Source organism: Erithacus rubecula (assembly GCF_903797595.1).
Source record: "Erithacus rubecula genome assembly, chromosome: 11".
In the NCBI taxonomy this organism is placed as follows: domain Eukaryota; kingdom Metazoa; phylum Chordata; class Aves; order Passeriformes; family Muscicapidae; genus Erithacus; species Erithacus rubecula.
In genome coordinates, this window is record NC_136663.1 from 7,317,427 (window position 1) to 7,342,358 (window position 24,932).

A 24,932-nucleotide genomic window follows, 5' to 3' on the forward strand; every position below is an offset into this window, starting at 1 on the left:
ATGCCATATGGAAAGAAATAAAAATCTTAGGTCAAGGATTTTGTACTGTGGAGGTGTGATATGACTCTGGTTTGGCCAGAGCTTTGAGATGGAGCTGCCTTCTAGACCTTTGCCAACAGTGAGCTCCCCAGAGAAATCTGTCAGACTTTAAACTCACAAAACCAGGTTGTGCAGAGCACAAACAAGAAGGGTAATCTTCTGATGAGAGGAAACAAAAAGTAGCTGGGTATGAACTAAAATGAAAATCAGTCACTTATAGCATTTTACCTACCTACAAAATCCTTGCTGGCAGGTCTTTGCTTCCATGCCTGGTAACAGTTGACTTGGTGACTTGAATTGGTGGAACACTCAAAAAGTCAGATTCCAAAGGGCTTGAAATAAAAGTAAAATGGATTCCAGGCATTGATTTAGATTTTATGTTTAGTGATTTGTGTTTTGTATTTGCATAGGAGTGGAAGGGATCTTGGAGATTACCAAATCCATTCCTCTGCTGCTGTAAGCAGCTGTATCTCAGTCTATATACTTACTAAGCTTCACAAAACAATTCTATTTCTTTTCTTCCCAGTTTTAGTGGAAAGGTGGTACAGAACTTCAGTCTTTTGATAATCAGCAACTTTAAGTTATGGGTTGAATTTATTAATTGCTCATTAGTAATCATTTGTTCTTGTGTCATCATTGTCCATTTGCTTAAGTATCTTTTCTCTCGCTTTAGTGCCTAACCTGAATGTATTTATAGAGAGCAATTATATTCACTCTCAGCATGAATGAGCTTAGAGATGAAAGGGAGAAGGAAGCAAACATGTTGCTTCAGCCTGGACCAGCTGGAATCTCTTTGTTCAGACTCATGTAAAATGTTTTGCAGCAGCTGAATCTGGAAGCAGCATTTGTGCAGCTCATAGAAATATGATACAGATCTCACCACCTCACAGCCAGATGAGATGGGAATGGGCATAGCAAGCAGGGATATTGTCTGGATATCCGTGGGTGCTGACTTGAGAACACCAAAACTACAGTCCAGCTCAGCTGGAGAAAAAACATCTGCTTTTGACTGATGTAAACATCCATGGTGCCATTGTAAGCATTTCCCATTATCACTTGCACTTTTCTGGTGTTGGGGGTTAGGTGTCTGTCTGTAATGGGTTATCACTACCTCTGAGGTTTACTTTGAAGAGCTGTTGTCTGCTGTAGACTCTGGAGTCAGTTCAGTCACTCTGGAGTCTGTTCTTTCCTAGCATTGTGGTAAGGCTGTGCCAGAGCTATTCACACTCAGCATAATCAGAGAAGAGCAGGGATTGCCCATCTTTCAGACTTTGTGTACAAATTTCTAACACAAAATAGATTGAATAATTCAGACACAACATTCTCCACCATAGCATGTATTCAGATAAGTGTCTTAAAAGAGGACTCCTTAAGGGAAATGCAATTGCACTAAACCATTCTTGTGCTTGGTGTCATCTCATTGCCAGTATCAATAAGCACAGCTGAATATCTATACTAAGAAATGTTGGATATTTTAAGTGTGTGATTGTACCTCATCCCTTTGGATGTAAATCTTAACTGCATGAGAGCAGTTTATTATGAATGGTTTTTTAAAACAAATTTTATATAGGAAGGGTTTTTAGATCTGGAACTGTTTATACCTCCTATAGGTGTGCCATCATTCATGTTGAAAAGTATGATTTCTTTTTTCCAGTCAAAATTTTCTTGTAATTCCATCAACTGCAAAAGCAATGGAAAGTTAAGGGTCTTTAATTGTGTCAAAGATGCATCATGCATAGTAAAATCCAGAAATAGAATAAGATGCTGACCACCATAGTGTCAATAGATTAGTTACTCTGTGAAATAATGCGACTCATCAGCTCTTTTCTTCTGGAAAGTGTTTTTTTATCTTGGCTTAAAGTTAAACCCTTCCCTCTCCTTGTAGCTGACCCTTGTGCATCCTCATGTAAGGGCAGAATTTGCACAAATTTGAGCTCTTCTTACAGTTCAGTACAAACCATTCTGTCTTCCCTGAGGGAGACAGACCTACAAGAGTAGTGCAGGTCAGGGTTAGTGGTGAGCCACATAAGGAACTTGTGCAGTACCTGATTTAAGTGTAAAATTCTCACAGAGAGAAAGAAAAATGGTGTGGGTGGCCATGGTGTTTCTCAAAGGAGCTCTGCATTAAGATTTTGGAGACAGGTTTGAGTTCACCTGGTCCTTTGCCCTGTGCTTGCCTGATCAGGGAGGGAAAGCCCCATAGCAATGGAGAAAAGGACATTGCAGTAAATAACCAGAAATTAATTCTGGCAGCCTACTCAGTGAAAAGGAATGAAAAGCAGAGGTGGCAGGAGGGGTTTTTAAGGCTTTCAGACAGGGTGGTGGTTTGCTCCAGCAGCAAAACACACAACTGAAACAAGGACAAACGCAGTGTGGAAAAAGCCTGTTGGATACTTGTCTTTGCACAACAACTTCTTATCAAGAAAGCAGCTTTAACACAATGAGTTGTGCAATAAAACTCCAGTTTGCTGGCAGCGCCCTCACCTGTCTCCTCAAAATATTTGACACATAGGTCCAGGTGAAGACTAAAAAAAAAGCAACAGTCAGCAGACTGAAATCAGAAAAATGTGGTGACCAGGCATAGAAGGATGCACTCATGTGCTTTAGGGAAGGTGCCTGCATGTCCCACAGGGAGAAAGAACTGCACCATATAAAAGCATTTCCCTGAGTCAGATTTGACCTGCAGACCACTAGCTGGACCCAACAGATAAATAAATATCTCTGTAGGAAAATTTTAAATTCGAGACATTTTAAAATTAAAATATAAAATATTTATCTTCAGACTATGTCAGGGTGTTTGGGAAGGACCAAAGCAGACAAAAAATTGGAAATCTGTGATATCAAAACTGAATATATTTTTTACCAAAAGAAGGATTTTTTACAAAAAAAAAAAAATTGAAAAACTCTTACTTGAACTGTAGGAATGAGTAAAAACTTCAATTCCTACAAAGACCTTTATTTTCAACAAACAAAACCTGTCTGCTGTGAGAAGATTCACCAGGCAGATTCTCTTGTTATAGAAATATGAAATGCCCAATGTACCCAAGAAAAGATCCAACTTCCCCAAGGCTCCAAATCCAGACAGGAAGAAGGTAAAGCCACCCTGAGGAGCCTGGGCACTTCTCTGATGTCAGTGACTGACTGAAGAACATCCCCAACCCTACACTGATGATCAGCAGTGTCAAACTCTCCAGCTGGTGTGAAACTTCATCTCCTTGAGACCTGCCACAGCTTGGACAGCTCTGTCTAGGTGCTGGCACTGAGAAGTCATGGTCCAGATCAGAGACTACTGTGCTAGACACTGTATAAAGATATCACAAAAAGACATGTGGCAGCAATGCCACATTGTTCTGGGATTTCTTTTTGTTTTAACTGGATAAAAAAGCCCTGCAGTTATCCGATGCTCTAGATCTATGTACAAAGCACATTTAAAAATACAATAGGCATTCAAATGGGAACATTATTAATTAAAAGCCTCCACGTACTGTACAAATGAAACATTCTTCTCTCTACCTACTCAAGTCATTCATTCAGAAAAATCCTGGGAAAATAGTTAGGCTTCGCAATGTGCCCCATAGGTCAATGTATTCAGACTCCCAACAGACCAAGTGGAAGGACTGAGTTCCAGAACAGCAAAATCTTCACTGCAAACTCCCTCTCAAAGGCAGCACATTCAGCAATGTGCACACTCACAGGAAAATGGCTCTAGCTCTTTGCCCAGCTCCAATTTTAAATGAGTCCTTTAATATATGTGTCCATGCAAGGAAGAGATGCTGACCTCTGCTCCTGCCTGGAGCACAGAGTGGGAAGGACTTTGAAGCCCTTTAGAGTTTCAGACCCACAGCTTGCTTTAGTTTTTTTTTCTACTGTATATGTCCTAAACTTATCAATTTATACTATATATTTATATTTATACCACAAGAACCCCTTTTCTCTATGTCCAGTTACAACACGTCCCCTTTATTTAATAACAGAGGTGTCCTTGAGAGCCAAACTGTCCCTGGGCAACCCAGTGACAGGATGTTCCAGAGCATATCTCTAAGTGCTGGTCTTACAAGTATTTATTTTTACAAAAGTCCTATATCAAAAATCCTTTTTTTAGTATAGGGATGGGTCAAAGTCTGTCTGCTGAAGCCAGAGCCAAATTTCCCTCATGCCTTAAATTTTGGTGTTGTATTTCAGATCCATCCCCTAAATCAGACTGGCTTTCAGTGTTCAGATCAGAACAATCCCTATCTTATTTGCTTGCTGGCTGCAAAACAGTAGGAAGATTGTCAATACCCTGCCCAGGCTCTAATTAAAAATCCAAACTCAAATTTAATATTTCAAACATTATTTAAAATATATTAAGATAGTCAGTCTATTGCTGTTGCTCATTACTCTGTTGAAACCTAATATTAGTAACAGCATGTACAGAGGACCTGGAGCATGAATTAATAATGAGGTGCTTGTGCTGGAAAACATGCGAGAGCCCGGCTCCCCGAGCTGGCAGGCGCCCGGCAGGGACTGGTTTGCTCTTCTCTGCACACTGATCAAACCCTCTGCTCACCAAAACCATTGGGAAGGAAAGCTTTTCTGATTAGTTTCTGTCCTCTGAACACCATTCCCCCAAAAATTTTCCCAAAGAAGGCAGGCCATCAGAAATGAAGGGGGGCACACTGGGGCAAGCCCTTTAGCCCAGAGGCACTGTGCTATGGATCAAACAGCAGCGTTGGTACTCGAGCATCACCCTCCAGTGGGGAGGACCCCTGTGCCCTCAGCCTGCCCTCCCCTGCTTCAGCAATCCCTTCTAGAGGCTTTTGAGGTGAGGTTTAATCAGCTCTCTCCCTCTTTCTCCTTGTGTTAGCAGAAAACTAATGTGAAAGAGAAGAGAGAAGGAGCTTGTGGCTTTTGGCCCAGAGTGAAGGTACTGGAGATGTTTGCAGATTCTCAGTAGATAAGAGCAAGGACTCAGCAGGTCAGTGAGCTCTTCAGGTGATGCCAGAATCAGGAAAGATGTGCAAGCTAGAAAATATCTGCACCACTTGTAACATGCAATACATAAACATTTATATATATGTATCTACAATATATGCATATAAAAAATATTATAGTCATGTAAGCTGTATTTTAGCCACATAGTGATGTAATATAGAGATTGGGTGTATTTATTTGTACATAAATTCCTTTGTTATGTATGGTTTATGGGAAACTGGCTTTCACCTGTCTTCCCAGTGCCCTGTGCTGGCCTCCTCTGCCTGTGCACATCTCTGCTGAGAGTGAGCCCAGAGACCTTTGTGCTTCCTCTGTACATGGACAAATCCTCAGATGTGTACAAAAAAACCAATCACTGCTGAAGGTGTTTTTTCCCTGAATTTATCTGCACCCTGGTCTTATAAACCCTTTTCCTTCAAGATGAACATACTGCTAACCACAGTGCAGTACTCAGTTCTGTACCTACTGCCTTGTTCTCACCCTGTAAATTAAAAGGTGTGAAAGAGAAGGAAATTTGCCAGAGTGAATGAGAGAAATTATTACATAATTTTGTGTAATTTTTGCTGCAGGAAACAATTTTCTCAGCACACCTGTTGAGGGGAGAAACAAGGCTCCTTCAACCATCAATCTGTGGGACCTCAGAGCTCAGCCTGAAAGCAAAGGCGAAACGAAATACGAAAATTGCAGTGCAGCAGAAGAGGAGTCAGCTGTCTGAGGGCCTCTGCTGAAATCCCATCTTTCGGGTAGGGTTTCTGGTGCATTTTCGTGTTTTGGTCACCTGACAGCAGCTCTCTGGCCTAATTGGTTTCCTAGTTAACAGACTAAGTAATGATGTAACCAGAGTGTGTGGGAACCAGACCTGTGTGACAGATACAAATTTTCCCAGCCATACTAATTTTGCCTGCTTACCTGGTTCTGCTGCTGGTTATCTGGAAACTTGAACTACTTGAAGGATATAATGAGCCCAGCAAAGGTTGAGACACAGCTTAGTCATTTAACATAAAATTATCTCCTGCTGCAAAACCTATTAACTTTTGAAGTCCAATTATTTTTGTTACTAAACAACACTGTGTTTTAAGAGATATGGCTGTGTCTACAGCTTTTATTTACTTTTTTCGTTGTTGGATGAAGTGAGAATTAGTTGCCTTTAGCCTAAAGGAGCAAACCAGCTCTGTTCAATTACAATCCTCTCAATAACTACTTTTACTTTTGACTGTCTGCTACCCCCAGGCACACTCCCACAGTGTTGTTCATTTGTACTGTTGACTTTTGTAGCTGAATATTATCACTATTGGGTTTCAAGGATTTCAGAAAGGATCCAGCTAAGATCTGGATCTTGTTGAGCTGGGCACTATGTAAACATATAATGAGAAAGTCCTTTAAATGCAAAGTGGTTGCATCCCAAATATGGGATGCAGAGGTGGTGGTGGTGGTTGATAGGAAAGTTTTATGGCCTCAGAGCTGAGCCTCTGAAACAGTAATTAAAAAAAAATCATCATGGGAAACAGCCTCATGTAAAATAATCAGATTGGGAAAGGAAGGTGAGAGAAACGGAATGCCTGGCACAGAGGAGTTATGAGCAGCTTCCTTCTCCATGTGGCAGACAAAGAATGAAGGTCTCTAGATTTCCCTCTTCTGTAACAAAATCCCAGTAAGCACATATAGCTCATATTGGGCAAAGAAGCAGCTTGAACAGGGAATCTGCCTGGCACTTATCATTTCTGTGGTCCACAGGTTGTTCCCTTGCACATCTCTCTGCACAGCAGTTAAACATTTTCTTACAAGCTGAGGCACCCAGGCTGCTGCTGGATGGGCTACACAGCCTGGGGCAAACTCTGCCATGACCTTGGTGGCTATTGTTCTGCAGCAAAGTGCAGCTAGTATGGCTGTGTCTGACATTTTTTAACAGAGAGGGGAAAAGTTTTATGATTGTTAGTGTGCATCTGGCTGTTCTTTCACTTTACACTCACACACATTTGATAAATGGAAGGAACTGAGAGCAGAAGAAAGACAATGGACTTTTAAGGTGATGTGAAACTGGCTTATGTTTTTTCTTGAAAATAACACTCTTAAATGTGATGACAGAAGTCATGAAAGTAGCAGGGCTTTGCATACACTGATGTGGTTAATCCAGTCAGTAAAAGTAATGTTAAAAAAAGGACACCACACAGCGTTTTGATATCTTTCCATCCGAAGTTTATACGATGCCTAACACGTATGCAATGGATCTGAGGCCTGACATTTATTTAAACTCTTTGGGAGCAATATCAAACATTAATGGGGATTAGTGTTAGAACTGGTGTAAACATAGCAAACAATCTGCTGTAAGGGTATGCTCACATTTCCATATGTTATGTAGGTAAGCAGAGCCACTGCAGAGGAAAGAAACCCGGAGATGCAGTTCTCAGCTAACTGGCTCTGGGCTCAGCAGAGACAGTCACTAGCAGGGCACAACTATCTCATGATATCACTATCTGCACACTCACAAAATGCTCTGTCTAGAGTTGCAATTTAGTTTTGCAAAAGGTAAGAAAGATTTAAAGAGATGCAATTCTATTGTGCAAAACCACTAAAAAACAGATTAAAATGATTTAGTACTTCCAGGTGCACTGCAATTCTTGGCAGGAAAAGCTAATTCCAGGTGTGTAACTTCAAAAAAAAAAAAAAAAAAGAAAAAAAAAAGAAAAGAAAACCAACAAAGATCCAACCCTCTTGTCAAACCTGGATAAAAACATCAAGTTAGAAAAACAGAAGCTAAACTAGGAACAAAGTCCAAAGTACAACTGTAGGATAACAGCCTCTCCATTGAAGAAATTATTGCATATAAGTGAATCTCCCTATTACTTGAGTAAACATAGCTTGATTCCGGGCAGTATTTCAAAAGAGATAAATCTTTGGCATGCATGAGCACATAGAAAGATGACATGTTCACAGTGGGAGGTATGAGGTGGGGTTTCCAGTAGTGCCAAAATTTATCTCACATATACATACTTAGGTCAAGATCCAAAGCTGCTGAAGTAAGGAGCAAATCTTTCCACTGTCTTCAACTGGTTTTGTATTCAGCACTCACTCTCACTAGGAGAAGGGGAGGAGGAAACACATTTGTTTCCTTATTTTCAGCCAAATCGTTTACACACTTTTCCTTCTCCTTTTAAGCCTGGGGAACTGTTGTTAACTTCCTCAGGGGCAGGTCCTTAATCAATAGATGAAAATATAAACTGTACCACAAAATGGAAAATACTATCATACCAGCTAAAGTTATTTGCTTCAGCAACACATATGGTAAGGGATATTATTATTCCATAATAGAATACACATTGATTCATTTGGCACTTTTTTAAAAAATAGTTTTTATTTATATGATGTGTTTATGGACAAATATGTATTGAATGCTTTTTAAGTCCTATTATGGTTTGGTTTTATTTCCACATGTTCAGATGAAATGACCATTACTAGGCCTAGAAACCTACTACACCAATGGAAGTTCTTAGAGTCGGTGCCAGTTTTATATCCTGCAGGGGTAGTTGCCACTATATTAATATCCTGCAGGTCAAGTTATTTTTTAAAAAAAAACCCTCAACATATTTTGCAGGCTCTATGCAATTCAATATAGTGTCACCCTTAGTATGTGCCAGTTATGCATGGGAATTAAGAGCCAGGGATCAGACCTCCAAGTACCAAATCAGACCTCCAAGTAAGTAGGTTTTGTAGAAATCCATGGCTGCACAGAAGGAAAATGGACATGGCAACCTTGTCTCCTCAAGGTCTGTATGAAAATTCGTTAAAAACCAGCATTCTCACTCTGAAAGAGAAAGAAATGTTGGGAAAACTCTGCTGCTATGATCAGGGTCCAGGTGCGTGGTTCTGCATTCAGCAGCTTTTGCTCCTGTGAATACACACATTTTTGCTCCTGTGAATACACACATTTTTGCCCCTGTGAATACACACATTTTTGCTCCTGTGCATTTTTAGTGTGCTGTAACCTCAGTTTAACTAAAAGAGGGTAGAGAAACCCAATCCTTTCCCAGTTCCTCCCTGACTTTCAGCACTGCTGTCAGTGTGGCAGGCCTGGCAGAGTCATGCCCGTGCTGGCACCTTGGCATTTCTGTGAGCTGAGAGTGACACACAGAATTGTGGACACCTTTCCACCTTTTCTTGGGACTGCTGGGCTGGGTGGCCCTTTCTTGTGGCAGAGGAGCAGCTGTGGTTGCACAGGGTTTTCTGGGGCCTCTCCTGTTCCCACACAGAGCTGTGTGCACTGTTCTGCACACAGGAGAGGGGAGGGCACTTTGCATTTAATTTATCCTCTCACTGCCCAGATTGCACTAAGTCAGTACAGAGATCCTTATCTCAAAGCAGCAAGGAAAGTGAAATGTCCAGTTTTGTCACTGTGCTCTATGATATCTAGTTCAGTTCAGCTGATTTTATTCCCATGGAATTGCTGTCAATCAGAAGTGGTGGTTCTGTCCAGACTCCAGCATTAGGGCAGATGGGGTCCAAAGTGCAGTTAAAGTTGCATCAAACCTAGCATGAAACTGCTTTGGGTTTGTGACATTGTGATAAACCTGCTTTCCATTGAAAAACACTGAGGAGAGGTATAATCCTTAACTATCATTAGACTCCCCAGACTATTAAGGCTGCATAAATATTAAAGGCTTGTTATTTACATTAGAACCATTATCTTTATAGATATGGTGCTTGTTAAATGACTCATAATGCATAATTCATTCAACCAATCCTGCCCTTTTCTATGTTTATTATTCATCTGCAAATAGACTTTGATTTTTACAAACTTGTTCATTATTCATATTATTCCAGGCTCTCTACACAAACATATTTTAGTGGTCTCCTTTGCTCAAAACCTATTGTCTCCTACCCTATTTTTATCAATTTGCTTCTGTTGTTACTTGCACAGTGTAATTGAACATTTAATAACACAACTGAAACTCCCCCTGACTTTAATGAGGATTTACAGGATGGCTCTGGAGATTCATGATGATGCTTCTGCCACTGCCACACAGCCACTGACAGGACACAGTCTGCAGTCATTCATAAAGCAGGCTCTGCCTTTTATTCCCACTTGTTGAAAACACAATAATCCAGAGAGTTCTGCAGCACATGGCCAGGTTCTGAAGTCTGGAAAATTAACTTGTGTGTTTATGTACAAAGCAAGCATGGCAAGGCAGATTTCCCTGCACCACAGTATGGTGAGATTCAAGGAGAGAGCACCAGAATGGAATTTCAGGATCTGGTTCAGGCCTCCAGCCAAATATTTCCATGCAGAGTTTTTTCTCCATGTGCCTCAGTTTCTACTTCTGCAGATTGGTATCAATGCTGCTTGAGGAAGATCTTACTCTGCAGAGATCAGGAGTAAAAAATGCTAACTTTTGTATCTAACTTCAGGCACAGTTATTAACTTGCTTCCCCTGAGCTTCCTGAAAAGAGTTGTGAGAAGTTTCTCCACTGATTTCTATTCTTGGGGCTGCTGGTCAGAAGCATCTCCAAGTTGATCCCTCACTCCCTGTTGGAGGATCTGGATAAACTCAGAATTTCATAGCTTGGGTGAATTGCCTGAAGAAATACTGCCAGGCTTCTAGAAACAGTTCAGGAAATCCAGTATAATGTGTTTGTCTCTGATCCAAATACTTTGATCTGTAAGATAAGAATAGTTAACAAATGACAAAATGTTCTCTTTGTTTTCAATTCAGTTTGTCACTATTCATCATTAGTTTATTTTGGATGCACTTCTGAGAAGTTGCTACCTGCACTATGAGGAAAAAGAAATCAGCACCATACAGTAAAAAAAAATAATTTGGTAGCAAGGAACTAATTTGTTATCTGAGCCTACAAATAAATGATCATAACAATCACAATAATTAAAATTGTTTGAAATGCTTGAAAAAAATGAAATTCCTAAAGATTTTTAGAAAAAAACTTCAAAAGTGTATACTTTTACCTTTTTTATGATTTCAGAGTGAAGCTTCAGGACAAAGGTGTCAAAATGAAGCCATTTTTGTTGAAATTTAGTTTGAAATACTGTTTTCAGTTTAGTTAGGAAAAAAATACTTTAAAAATTTTTTTGATAATTGCCTTCTCTATTAAATCCTGGTCCCAATATCTTATTTTACTGGTAGAAAATGAAGATAAATTATACTTATAAATACTGAAAACTTGGAAATTAAGAACATTAAATTGGACTCAGCATCTTCTCCTTTCCTCTAGTTTTTCAGCTAGAAAAATATGACAAATGGCTCTGAATGAAACTGTCCTCTTAATTTCTAATATTTCTTCTCTTAAACATTTCAAATGGCTTGTTCAATGGCTTGTTCATCCACTTATGTTCTTCATGTTCTCAATTTTCTTTTTTTTTTTTTCTCCCATTCAATGTCCTTGCCCCTTGGACTGATGTGTTATGGAGATAAAGGGTAGTTTAGACTTATTTCTGGAGATCAGAACCCAAACTCCACCCAAGCACAGGAGGAGCAGCAGCACTTTAGATCATTGCAGTGCCTGACACTGCAGTTCTGATCCAAGTTTAGACCATCCATGATCTCAGTCCACCACACTTAGCAGAAATGCTATGATTTTCTTCATCTATCTCAAATCCAATGGATCACGAGTTATGAAGAGAACCAGAGTCCATGGACTGTAACAACAGCTCCTGGTCTCCTGATGAGCTGTGGAAGCTCATGAAAAGTGAAAAGCTACAGTACTGCTCATTTCCACCAGTCCTCATTTACCTTTCTGCTTTCTTCTCTCCTTATACCATGAGTCATCCAACATTTGATGCCTGGGGACTCCATGTGTAATTTTGTTTCCCAGTCACTTTTATCCCTTCCTCATGCAATGCATTCACATAAGCCCTGAGAGCACACAGGAGCCCTGGCCAAAATGGCTCAGCTTCCTTCCCAGGGTGTCAGAGAGCCAGGAAGAAAGGTTTGTTCAAGGTCTTGGCTCCCTCTCCTGGCTGGCTCTGCAGCAATTTTAAATGAGATTTTAGCCCTTCAAAAAATTGATGTTTGCTTACTGCCAATGCACACTTGAAACAGGAGAGAAGAGCACTCTTGTGATGAGATTCTGGTTTAAAAAAAAAAAAAATAGCAAGCTGGAAGCTAATCTCACTAAAAATATGACAAGTAAAATGTTTTTATATAGACTTTTTGAAAATATTTTATTCCTGACAAGATTTCTTGAATACATACATAAGAAAAAGGGTACTTTTAAAATTTAGTTTTTTTCTGGATTACCTGTATTTTCCTTCTGACCTGCAGGCTCTAGACTTCTACTTAATAAATGTCCCAATACAAGCTGTGTGTTATCCTTAAACAGTGGTAGCATTCCCCCTACCTGCTAATTGCTTTATTTGTCCTTACTCCTTCCGTTCCCTCATCAACAAAGGCTTTAGCATAAAGGGCAATGAGGTAGAACATGACAAGGAGAGTGGGAGCCAGAAGAGTGAATACTTCTGTAATTACACAGTAGCCTGGAGTAGCTCTTCTCAAATCAATTATGTAGCCTGGATTGCCCAAAACTCTGAGGACAGAGCCCTTGTTTTAATTTGCCTATGGAGTTATGTGCTCCAATAATGGGCAAAATTCTTCCCTTGTTACTAGTTGCCTTTTATTGGAATCCACATAATTCCTTCCTTATTTATTTTTTCTTTAATTGCTTTATTAATAGTACATTGTATTTAGCACAGCTACAAACCAATCATTGAAAATTGCCTTGCAAACATTACCAAATGAATTTTTACCTTGTCTTGTTGAAAAGGTATTGCCATGTCCATTTTCCAACAGGGAAAACTGAGGAAAAATATTGCAATGGCAAGTGATTAGAAAAAGCAAATGGAAAATCATCCATAAAATTAGGGCAAACTGTAGATGCAAAGTAAATTGTCAGATAACCCAACAATGTAACTCAGCAATCAAAACATTTCTCCCAAACTCTATGCTTGCTGTGCACTCCTCAGATTTATCCTTCTTTGGACTTTACAGCAGGCATAAACCAAGATGGTATAACAGCAAAGTATTGCCAGTGCCAAAAAGATTTCAGTAGTTTTGTAAACTTATTTTTGCTGAAGAGTTTACTAAACAGAATATGGCAGATAACAGGGACAGTACAGGATTAAGGAGAATGAGCATCTTTACTGTCAGATGATTTCACAACTCCATGCAGGTCTCATCTTCCAAAAGCTCTGCATCATTACAGAAGTCAGTGTCACAACTTCCTTGGTATCAGAGACTGGGATTTGGCCCACATGATGGTCACTGCATTCATGTGTTTCTCATTTCTTTCTTCCTCGTGGAACACAGACCAGAAGCTGTGTCCAAATGCCTGTGGAAGTTTGGAGCTGGGCAAAACTTTGCTTTGGATCCCTACTCCCTTCATAAATGAACTCCCAATAATAATAAGCAGAGTCCTGGTTGTTTTATTTAAGCAATGGCTTCAGCAATGCTCTAGTGTAGGAAAGGAAATATTTTTGATGGTACATTTAAAAGGCATTACAGCCACTGCCTGAAAGGAAAAGCTTCCAGGAGGCAGAAGGGAGGCCAGTGAAATTATTCAGGTAACTGGGTCTTCAATAAAGGGGTGTGTATGCAATAACAGAGGTGAAGGCCTGAAGTGAAATTTTTGGCAAAATTTTGGTTAACTAAAACACTGAAAAAAAAAATCATATTTCCCAGTTTGAAGCTTCCTAGACTTTTCAAACTAACTGCAAGTAAATTTAGACTGAAAACATTTTCAGACTCTTAGAAAGAGATGAACTCAATACCCATTCATGAAAAGTTTGTGATCATGTGTATTTGTCAGTGGAATAGGTTTATCTGGAAAAAAATGTGTCTGGCTCTGGTTGTAACCTTATCTGCATAACCTGTAATAGAATAACTATAGCTGTAGAAAGACTTTTGTTCTTTTTGGCACAGCTGATCAATTAGATGTGTAGGATGGAGTTACAAAAGCTCTTACAGTTTGCAGGAGTTGCTTTGCTCTTCATGGCTCTGTGAACAGCACGGTGCTAGAAATGATGTTACAAGGAGTGAATGATATTTTGAAAACCCAGTTGTTCCTCTTTATGTCATGTAGCTAAAGCCCTCAATTGCCACTGGTTTCCCATAGGATTTTGATGCCACAGAAATGCACATGAAGGGTCAGTCCTTGCTTCAGTCTGTCTTGATGGCAGCAAATAAAGGCAATGGTGTTATGACTGTTCACAGGGAGGCAAGGGTCAAGTTAATTTTTCTTCTGGTTTGGTTTGGGGTTTTGGGTGGCTTTTATTTTCAATCAGCTTTTAAAATCCATTTTTATTTTTGATGCACTCACCATCACTATATCATCTTTTCATTAGCAACCCTCATTGGCCATAAGTAACTTACCCAAAATCTCTGAGGAGGTCTCTGGGAGAGCTGGGAACTGAACCTTTCATTTCTGTAATGACAGTCAATGCACACTTCTAGATAGGGAATAGATGTAAACCTTCATTCAAAATCCATGTCAGGTTCAAAAACACCTTTTAAAAGACAGCTGACCTACTGTAGGATTACAGTTTCAGGTGAAGCAAGCCAGAGCCAGAGCAGGTCCTTACTGAATAACCTGCTGTGTGCAAGGTGAAAGCAGCACAATTTCAAGGCTGCATCCACTTAGAAAGTCCAAGGATCCATGGAGAGAGACTAATCGACAGGGAATGAACTGTACATCTTGCAAGATTTTTCCCTAGTCAAGTTGGGTGCCAGTAAAATTCTCTCAAGATGCAAGAATGAAAAGTTTAGTAATTTATTGTTGCATAGAAATCCAGTAGCTGGAGTGCAGCCTTGTCAGTGCAGTGTCACCTCCTGTGCCCGAGCATCCAGCCATGTCAAAAGGCAGCACCTTTTCTTTTCTGTAACTCATTAAATTTTACTGGGGAAATCCCAATGCATCATCATCCTGATATTAATTTGCCATGTTAGTCACTGCTGTAATGCCCAGACGGTCAAGAGAGCAGGGAATAATTGTCAATTGGAAGGAGACAGTGTTACACAGCTAGATGGAAATCACCCCTTTAAGGGTTTATAGGAAAACAATTGGTTCAGTATGGTGTCCAGCTACCTCCCCAACTACTGCTAATGCATTTGTGGAGGCATTAACACATTAAAGTTTGAGCTTGGCTCCCCCTTATCTTAGAACAGCCACCAAATGGCATTCTTGCAGTATTAACTTTCTGTCACTTCCAGCTCAAGATGTGACCTAGAGTAAAAGGCTTCCTATCACCCCATCTGCTCCCTTAACTACTCCCTTTCAAGGCATGTTAATTTTGTGTCTTCATTTCACAGTGCACAACTAGAAAAAAAATTATGGACTTGTAGTAATATTCTTCCAATTAAAAGAAAAGATTTGCATTGTCAAGGCTAATAAAGCCGACTTCTGAAGTTCCTGGAAACTTCAGAAGTTCTCAGCCTTGCCACACAGGCTGCAGGCAGGTGCACTACAAGTATTTTCTCTCTCATATATCACCACATTTGCTAAGTTACAAAGCAAAAATGAGGCAGTTCTCTATTTCTTTAAACATTTGGCTCTTTTTTGTAGCCACGTGCTGCATGCACGCTGATATAATATCCCCCATTCTTTAAAAGCTCCCTCCCACCAAAACCAACACTGATTTCTAGAACTTACAAACTCTTGTCATCCCCCCAGCTTGTCCTAGGTGACAAGGGCTGTCCTGAGGATCAGAGGCTCAGGCAGGTGTCTGCACCCACAGCTGGACAGGGAGAATTCCCATTTCTGCTCTCCCAAACCTGCAGGCAGAGCAGACAGCACCTGCACTTCATGCTGCTGCAGGAAAAGTGTTACAGACTGCAGCCAAAGCAGCACATTTCACTTGATGTTACATTGAAGGTCACTTTTTACGTGACTAAAATTAAGAATAGTGAACATAACAAAAATATTGATGAGAAATATTACATTAACACATTTCTGTGCAGCCAGTCTGAGTTGTGCACATTTGGTTTTTTAGCTGATATGCACACCTTTTTTCCTTTGCCAGCACAAGCATCTCTCCACCTCTGTGCTCTTACAAGGACTTTTTCTCTGGGAGGTGGAAGGTAAAGGGCTTGGCAGAGAGCAACTGCAGCCAGGAGATTTCCCTCATGTTACAGCTGGATCCAGAGGGCTCAAAACACGAGGGGGAAAAGGGGCTCCAAGTAGCCCAAACACTCTGGGAAACAGCATCTTTATCACTGGGAAAGCAGAGAAAGCTGAGAAAACTAAGCCTTCCTTCATCAAAATCTTTTACCTTTGAGGGTTGGGGGATTTTTTGGCGCTGTTTTGTTGTTTTTTTTTTAATGGGGAAAAGGCTGAGTCTGGTGGGGGGGGGGGGATGGAGAGCAAAAATGCTGACCTTAATTAATGGAAGGCCCACTAGAGCCGAAGGAAAGGGTTTGGCTCTCAAGGCCTGGGCCTCCCCCTGAGCCTCTCCTGGGTGTAATGAGAGAGCTCAGCTTCATTACTGGCAGCTGAGGGGAAGGGTCACTGGGGCTGGATTTGCAGGGCCCTCATTGAGGGATCACTCCATGCTGAGAGAAGCTGGCCATGCTCTTGGACACCTGGTCATTAACATTGCTAATTAGCGGCCATTAATCAGGGCCCTGGGTTTTTTGTTGTGTGTCACCGGCTCAGAGGAACCAAGTGAATAAGAAGATTGTTTCATTACCTCCACAAGAGGTGGAATGAAAGCAGTTCCCATCAGCTCAAGATGAGCTGAATTAAGGGAAAGGTTAGACAACAATTTAAGATGAGCTGCCAAGGGGGAGCTGGGGGACCTGAGCTGTCCTCTGAGAGGAAAACCAGTCACCTATAATTAATGAAATCTTCCACAACCTCACTCTAATCACCGTGTGAGCTTCTCACTGAAAAAAAAAAACTACCTATCTTTCACATCGGAAGGACGCTAATTTATCTGTTTATGAGGTCCTAATCTTGGCAAGCTTTAATTCCATAGGAGTTTTGCACTATATATACATCTACACACACAAAAGTGCAAGGATGTGTGTATAAGTGTACACTCACATAGTGTCAGTGTGTCCCTGTGCTTCTTTCATAGATTAACCTGAGTCAGCAAGGACAGTTTTCACACAGCCGACCCTACTGGCAGGGAAAGAGGGGGATAACAAAAATCTGTATTAAAAAGTATCCAGACTGTATTTAAAATATTTATCAAAATGTTTGCATTTCATATGCTGTGGCTCTGAAAGCATTGAAGAGATCTGGTGGTTTTTAAGAGGCAGAATAATTAAAAATGAGTTCTGTTTCAGTAGGTTAAAAATGACATGGGAAAAGTGATAGTTATTGGTATACATAGGAAAAAGTAAAGAATTTAATTAGTAACCAGATTGTTAAAATGCAGTGTTCTACTCCCATGCTCTATTGTCTAACTTTTGTGGAACAGGTGCCTAATTTTCCTAATGGGATACATTTTAATTGAAAAAGTAGTTTGATTGCTTCACACCAATTTTCAGTTCCTTGCTTACTTTTAATATAATAAACTCTTCTATTTCTACAAACTTAGATGCCCTCTAGAAAGTAATTAGAAGCAGGTTTTATCTGCCTGTCTTTTTTTATAAACCACTTTTTGATTTCTAAAACCAACTAACGAAAAGCTTGATTTGTTCTGCTGATGTGTGAGAGCCAGTAACTTTTAGTCATATGCACTGAGCATTTCAATCAAGTTGTTTGCATATCCATTCATTTCAGAAAGACTCTCAAAATGGATTACAAACATTTAATTGTAAGAGGAATAAAATAATTAAGGCAGTACAAGTGAAAGTTAAAAATATGCCCAAGGATTCACAACAGTTATTGGATCATTCTCATCATGGGGCATAAATTCCTTCTTGTAGTTTCAAAGAACTTTATTCAAGTAGGCACATTGCCTTTCCTAACAACAGAAAGTAAAACCGTGTTTCTTCTGTATGTGATTCTCTTTGTAGAAGTGTGAGATTGGTTAAAATGTCCATAAAACTAATCTTTGGAGCATTGCAGCTGGTCTGGAATTCTATAATATGATTTCTGGGACTTCATGGGAAAGTTGAGGGCTCAAGGGGAAATTACACAATGAACAGCTGAGAAAAAGTTGCATTCTGGCACAGAATCATGCAAATGGGGCACATTCTTCAGTTTTCTCATGACGGATTGTCTCTGAAACTACTGAGCCAAGTTGCTGAAATGCTAATGAAGGAGAAGCATCAATGAGCAGTGTCATCCTGGGGGCTTCTGAAGGGGACAGAGTAGGAGATGGAGGGAGGGGGCAAGGGGGAAGGAAGGAAGGAAGAAAAAGAGAATGAAAAGAAATGGAGCAGGAGTTTCAAATATTGGGGCTGGCCCCCTCTTAAATGGGGGGGTTGGGGAGAAATAGAGCTGTGATGAACTGTGGTGAACACGTCGCTCTTGGCTTATAAAAATGAATAAAAGCACTTAAAAGCCAAAGTCTGGCTTTGACTAGAGGGAAGTGAGTGTGGGCACTGCTAACACTGGGAGCCACCCTTCTGTTTGATACCTGAGATGGGTGTAGCCTGGGGGCTCCTAGCAGATCAGCCTGGGGGAGGCACACAGGGGACTGAGGGACAGCAGTGCAGGCAGCAGGGGTGACAAACAGGAGGAGCTGGAAGCCGTGGTGCAGCAGGAAAACTGTGACATCCTCACCATCATGGGGCATGGTGGGATGACACACAGAACCAGAGGGATGCAGTGGATGGCTAGAAACTCTTCAGAAGGGCTAGGTGAGGAAGGAGAGGCCATGGGTAGCCCTGTGTGTTAGGGAGTGGTTTGACTGTCTAAAGCTTAATGATGGTGATGATAGGGTTGGTGTTTATGGATGAGAATGAGCCAGTGTGTGCCCAGGTGGCCAAGAAAGCCAATGGCACCTGGTTTGTACCATCAATAGTGTGGCAACAGGACCAGGGTAGTGATGGTCCCCTGTACTTGGGGCTGGTGAGGCCACACCTCACAAGGCCTGTGTCCAGTCCTGGACATCTCACTACAAAAAACATTTAGAGGCTGGAGTGAGTCAAGAGAAGAGCAACAGAAAGGGGAAGGGTCTGGAGCACAAGTCTTGTGAGGAGTCTGGAAAAAAGGAGACTCAGGGGGGACCTTATCACTCTCTACAACTCCCTGAAAGTGTAGCCAGGTGAGCATCAGCCTCTTCTCCAAGGAACAAGAGATAAGACAAGAAAAAATGGCTTCAGGTTGCACCAGAGAAGGTCTAGATTAGATATTAGGAAACATTTCTTTACTGGAAGGGTTGTCAAGCACTACCCAGGGAAGTGGTGGAGTCCCCATCCCTGGAGGTATTTAGAAGTGTAGAGAAGGTGCTTAGGGATGTGGTTTAGCAGAGGACTCAGCAGTGAATGCTTGGACTTTCTTAAAGATATTTTTCCACCTAATAATTTCTATGATTCTAAGGAGAACAGGATGCCATTGCAAAAATGTGGGGAAATGGAGTAGGCCTTTTACTTGTCTCTAAAAAATGTTAACTTTTACCATGGCACAGAATTTGTGCACTTTTTTTTGTAAAGGAAAACAGTTCATTTTCCCACGGATAGGTGAGCTACCCAGATAGCCCACAGTTCAGCTACCACGCCTCCTTAAATATTTGGCTTACAAGTACTGGATCTTGAAGAACATTTATATTAAAAATACCCAGCAGGCTACATTTTGCAGACTTTCAAAATTGTTCTGTTCTCTCTCAGCCCCCAGTGTAAATGGCCAAAGGTCTCAGCAAGTTGGCACTGAGTTATTTTGAACATCTGGCTGAAGGTTGCTTCCCGTAAGTGTTCCTGGAGGAGCTGCTGGGTGGTGAGAACTTTAAAGCCTGGCCCTCAGCACTCCAGATGCAACACGTGTTATCCAAGCTTGTGGAAGGGCTGTGAAAAGCTGGCAGTCACAGAGGAGCAAAATCCAGTCATCTGCTCTTTGTCCTCAGTGCTGGTGAGAGTAGAAAATTAGTAGGTGTTGTAAGTGTTGTGCAGATGGGAGGAAACCAAACTGAGTGTTTGGGTCAGCGTGAGGCAGGGCTGTGCAGAGGATGTGTCACTGGACCAGTGCTCTGAATCCCTGGGTATTGACCTAATTTATAACCTCTGGCAAGTCCCTTAACCCATTTTGTTTCCTTTCCCAATCTTTTGCCTCAACATGTCTATTTAAATTTGCTGAGATTAAGATAACTATCTTTTCCTAGGACTTTTTATGTTGACATCCAGGATGGGGTGCCCATTTTACCTGGGTTTTTCCAGTGCTGCTCTAATACATACAGAGACAAAACCAGTAGAGAAAATGGCACAAAATGTGAAACCCACCACACGAAACCTTTCAGACTAGTTTGGGAATGGTGTTAGCAGTTAGGTGTGTTACTTTGTGTGTAATTGTGCTTTAATGGACTGCTTTAATGGTGGTTTTTACTGCTTTGAAGCCTCAGCAATACTTACAGATTTAGTTTCACAAGCAGCCTTTAAATTTGGTACAAGTATTTGCACATGCAAATCACTGGGTGGTGTCTACCTGCCCACATACTGCTCTTATTTATGTTACATCTTGTAGCATTATTATAGAGTACCAGATCTCTGGGCACAGAGCAGAACTTGTGCAAGCACCAGTTTCCCTGATGCTACAGAGACAGCAGAGAGTTGTAGGCAGGTTGGGGACACCAGAGCTCTCCCCACAGCAACAGGCTGAGGGTGGAGTCAGCAGCTCAGTGAGTGAGTCATTGCCCACCCCTTTGAGTTGTTTGGTGGGACAGTTTTGGAATATTTATCCTTCCAAGGGAGAGGCAGAGCCAAAAGGTATTTTTGAGTGAAATCATCACAAGGATCAGACTAGACCAGGAGCTGGGTTGGCCATTTCGTATTTAATGAGTGAATGATTTGGGGACAAGGGAGCAGCTATGGGGGAGACACTTGAAGGACAAGGGTCATTGCTGGCCTTTCTGAAATATCTTCCATACCTCTGCATGTGATGAGGAAAGTTTCAACTTCTGAAAATCCTGCTTATGCTGCTGCTTCCTGCCACTGGTTTCTCAAGCCAGGGCTGTAGCTTCCTGATTTGCAGTGGAAGGATTGTTCTTGCAGCCCATCTGCACTATTAAAAAAGCTGGCAAGTGCTGAGATGAAAATATGAGCTGTTTTCTGTAGGACGGCTCTACGGTTCTGTAACTGCTGGAAAGAATGTGTGTATTGGGAGGAGCAAGAGAAAGAAAAGCTGGTTGGATTTTATTGCTTTGATTTAGATTAAAAAATGGATTAGTCTTTAAGAGCTGGAGGTTATTTGGTGCTAAAAAAGTTTTTGCAATGTTCTACTCAAGCAACACTGAAAGAGTAAACAAACAAATTACAGCAAAGCAATTAGAATGCAGGATAGGTGGTCATGGGGCAAAGCAGGTCAGTATAAAAAAAGAAAGGAGAAAATCCATACATGAATACACATGGATAAAAAGGGAGCCTGAAAGCAGATTTAAGGCCACAATCTAGGACCAAGAAGAAAGATCTGATATTAGCACCCAAAGTTTTGATTGCATTTAATGGAAAAAAAACAAACAAACCACCAAACAAAACATTCTTTATCTCTCAAACTAAACTTTTCCAAAGTCTTTGGATGCAAATAAGAAATTCTGTTCAGAGGGTCATCTTAAATGCGATATTGCACACAGCAGTGTGATTACAGTGAACAAGAATTAGAAGATCCTAAAACACGCTGACAGCCTCTAACATGCCTTATTGTGCTCCAGTGCTCCAGCTCGTATGGTACAGTCAGGGGACCACACACAGTTCATAACAGTCATAATGGAAAATTGTACAGGCTGCTCTAGCTAGGCATAATTAGATGGGCAAGAAATTGAGTTTTCCAGCTTTCAGAGTTGTTTACTTGACCTGTTTTAATTTTAGTTGAGATGGAATAATACGTTTCTCCAGGAAATAGCCAGGAGTTGTCACTTTTTAGCCTAATAAATCTCATCTTCAGGAGTGTTTCTAAGAGGTTCACATTTCTAATGGCAAAGAATGCAAATTCTTTTGACTCTATAGATTAAATACAGAGTAGTTTTACAACTAACAGCATTTACACTGAACCAATTGAACTGCTTGAAAGTTTTATAGGAACCAACATGGTTTTTTTCACAATATCACTTGACCTGCTCTCTCCCACTCTGCCAGCCTGCAATTTACTTCTTCTGACATATCCTTAATGCAAGTCCTGGTGTGCCAGTGTCACCTTGAATTATGTTTATTTTGAAAGCTTGTGGACATCCCTGTTGGCCCCCCCCCAGGGAAAAGCACTTTTGGACTGACTGCTGAGAATTAGTATTGGACTGTGTTTACTTTGCTGCAAGTCCAGCAGCTCTTTGGGCTGAAATTTGAGAAGAAGCTACCAAGCCTTTTTTAAAAACAAGTGAGTCTTGAGCCATGCAACTTTGTAGGCAAACATACCAGAGGCTGCAGAGCTCAGAGCTGTTACACTTTTTTAGGCAAGTATCTGTTTATAAACCAACATAATAAATAAGGAGAGTTTGCACCAGCACAGTGTCTTTTGCCTGGATTATTGTCATGGTACATTGAATTCTGAAAATGCTCAGCTAGCCTTCATAGTTCAGCTGAAAGTTTTTGCCACACCAGTTTTGGAGTGATTGAAAAAAAAGCCATAAAAAGGTATGAAATTCAACATCCTGATATATGAGCTATGGCACAAGAGAAGAGTTGTCCCCAGAGAGCACCAATGCTTTGGGGTGCTCCTGATTGCCAGAAAGAGTCTTTGACATCTAAGATAGAATGGCACAGACTAAATCAGCCTTAGACTGTTCTCATTTACATCTCAGTCTGAATTTATTTATCCAATACCCAAAATAAGGTCTCTTTTTCACCTTTCCAGTTTTGTGTCAATATGACTAGAGGTTCCTAAAGTCACTCTACCCCAGCACTATTTTCCCAGCAGCACTCTTGCAGTCAGGTTGTCAGAGCTTCTAAGTCATTGAATTTTTTTAAATTTTTTTTTTTTTTTTGCTATGTCTGTTTAGCAGTAGTTTATTTATCAAAATGTGGGACTGCAGCATAAAAGAAAGATCTTAGTAACTTAAAGCATTGAAAAAAAAAAAAAGAGAGTTGGCATAAACCAGAAAAGTAAGCCATTTTAAGGCAAACTAAAAATATTTCTAGTAATTGAATCATGCTGGAATCTCCTCCCCACTCCACTCCCCTCTGTCTGAACCACACTTGTCCGTTTGGACCCTGGTGTGTTACCAGGACACTCTGGAAGAAACTTGTCTGGTCTTCCACACTGATTTGAGTTTTTCTGACTCAGTGGAAAATTTGCCTTGACTTCATGGCAGCTGGATCAAGCTTTCTGCAAGAAAATAAAGGATCCCATTTTCCAGGCTTTTGTATGGTGTCTCAGCATTGCAAAATCTGTTCAGGTTATTAAAAATAATTATGTCATCAAACTGATTTTTATTCCTTTATATTTTGGCTTGAAAAATAAAACAAAACAAAAAGCATAAACTCATTAAGCCCTAATCTAAAACAAAAAGTTTGGAGCCAAATGTCCATGTTCAGTCTTTTCATTCTTTAAACAACAGGGTCCTATTAGACAGAGATAACACATAAGGGTTACAGATGACAAACAGCACATTCATAGGATCTGTATTCACTCTGAACAGAAGGGGAAAAGAAGTGTGTATTTACCAGTAATTAACATGTTAACTAGTGTTTGGTGAAATCCATAATATGATTAAAAAAATAAGAATTCCTGGATTACAGGCAAGAGCAATTACTTAAATAAAAGGAACTGAAAAGTTGTCCAGAGGTATATAATAATAATAATAAAAAAGATCCCCTTCCCCAGTGGGAAATGATTACACAGTAATCCATGCCACTTAGTCAAATATCAGAAAAGGATTCCATAGACCCATAATTAGCAATGTAGCAAGCAGAGCCTTGAGAAAACAAGCTGGTCCTCAAGACAATAATCTTCATTGCTAGCACCCATCCAACAGCCTTCGACTCAAGGAGTGAAAGAGGCGGGTGAGACAATAAAGGGACCGAGCAGAGCCAGCAGGAAAGTTCCCCATGTGCTACTTTGAGTGGCCTTCAAGGGGTAAAAAGAGGAGAGGTAGGAGGGGGCAAAGCAGCCATGCCCTCCCCTCCCTAAAAAGAATGAAAAAGAAAGGAAAAGAATCCAAGTTGCCTCTGCAGAAGCTGCCTAGCGACACACAACTAATTACTACGACGGGTCCCCTGTTAGCAGATCTTGTTATCAGTAAAAATAATAATAAAATGAGCCCTAGCAGTCTGGATATCTGCAATTACAGTGTGAATTGCATGAGAGGATTATATGAAGTGCTCTTGGCGTGGAGGGTGGGGGACCAAGGCGCTTCAACTTGAGAGCAGAAAGCAGCTGCTTTGGGGCTTTGCACCTGCTGCTCACCAGGCTGTTTTCACCTCTAGACGAAAACAGGCTTCTCTCTCCTCCCGTCTCCTTTCTTTTCACACAGCGCACGAATGTAAAAACAGAGAAGGATTTTTATTTAAAAAAATTTTTAAAAAGAAAAGAAAAGAAAAAAACAAGGATAAAAAAATGGGCAGAAAATGAAATTGTCTTCTTAAAGAAGTTTCTCTGAAGCAACATGAGGGGCGCCTTAGGGCAGCCAAGGGGAATCTGAAGATGGAGTGCGGGGCCAAAGAAACAGGCAAGCAGCTCCATTTTAATGCAGAGGCAGCAGACAGAGTGCGATCTGAGATTGGCAAAGTTTCAATGTAAATCCAGGGGGGCAAGGGGGATGGGGCTGGGATGAGAAGAAAGGACTCTTTTACTGTTTCATGCTTCTAAGTCCTGCCGATCAGCATAAGCTCAGCTCGACATTCTGGGAATAGCAATGAGGCACACACAACAATCAAAACACCCTAAAT

General features: G+C 40.8%; 1 long non-coding RNA gene across 1 annotated transcript in view; it reads left to right on the forward strand.

Annotated features, from left to right (window-relative positions):
- The window catches only part of LOC306806305, a 94,571-nt gene that overhangs the window by 62,246 nt on the left and 7,393 nt on the right, over positions 1–24,932 (forward strand). The window contains exon 4 of the long non-coding RNA XR_013775445.1: positions 5,583–5,756. This is a non-coding gene — a long non-coding RNA (uncharacterized lncRNA). The remainder of the gene's footprint in view (positions 1–5,582; positions 5,757–24,932) is intronic.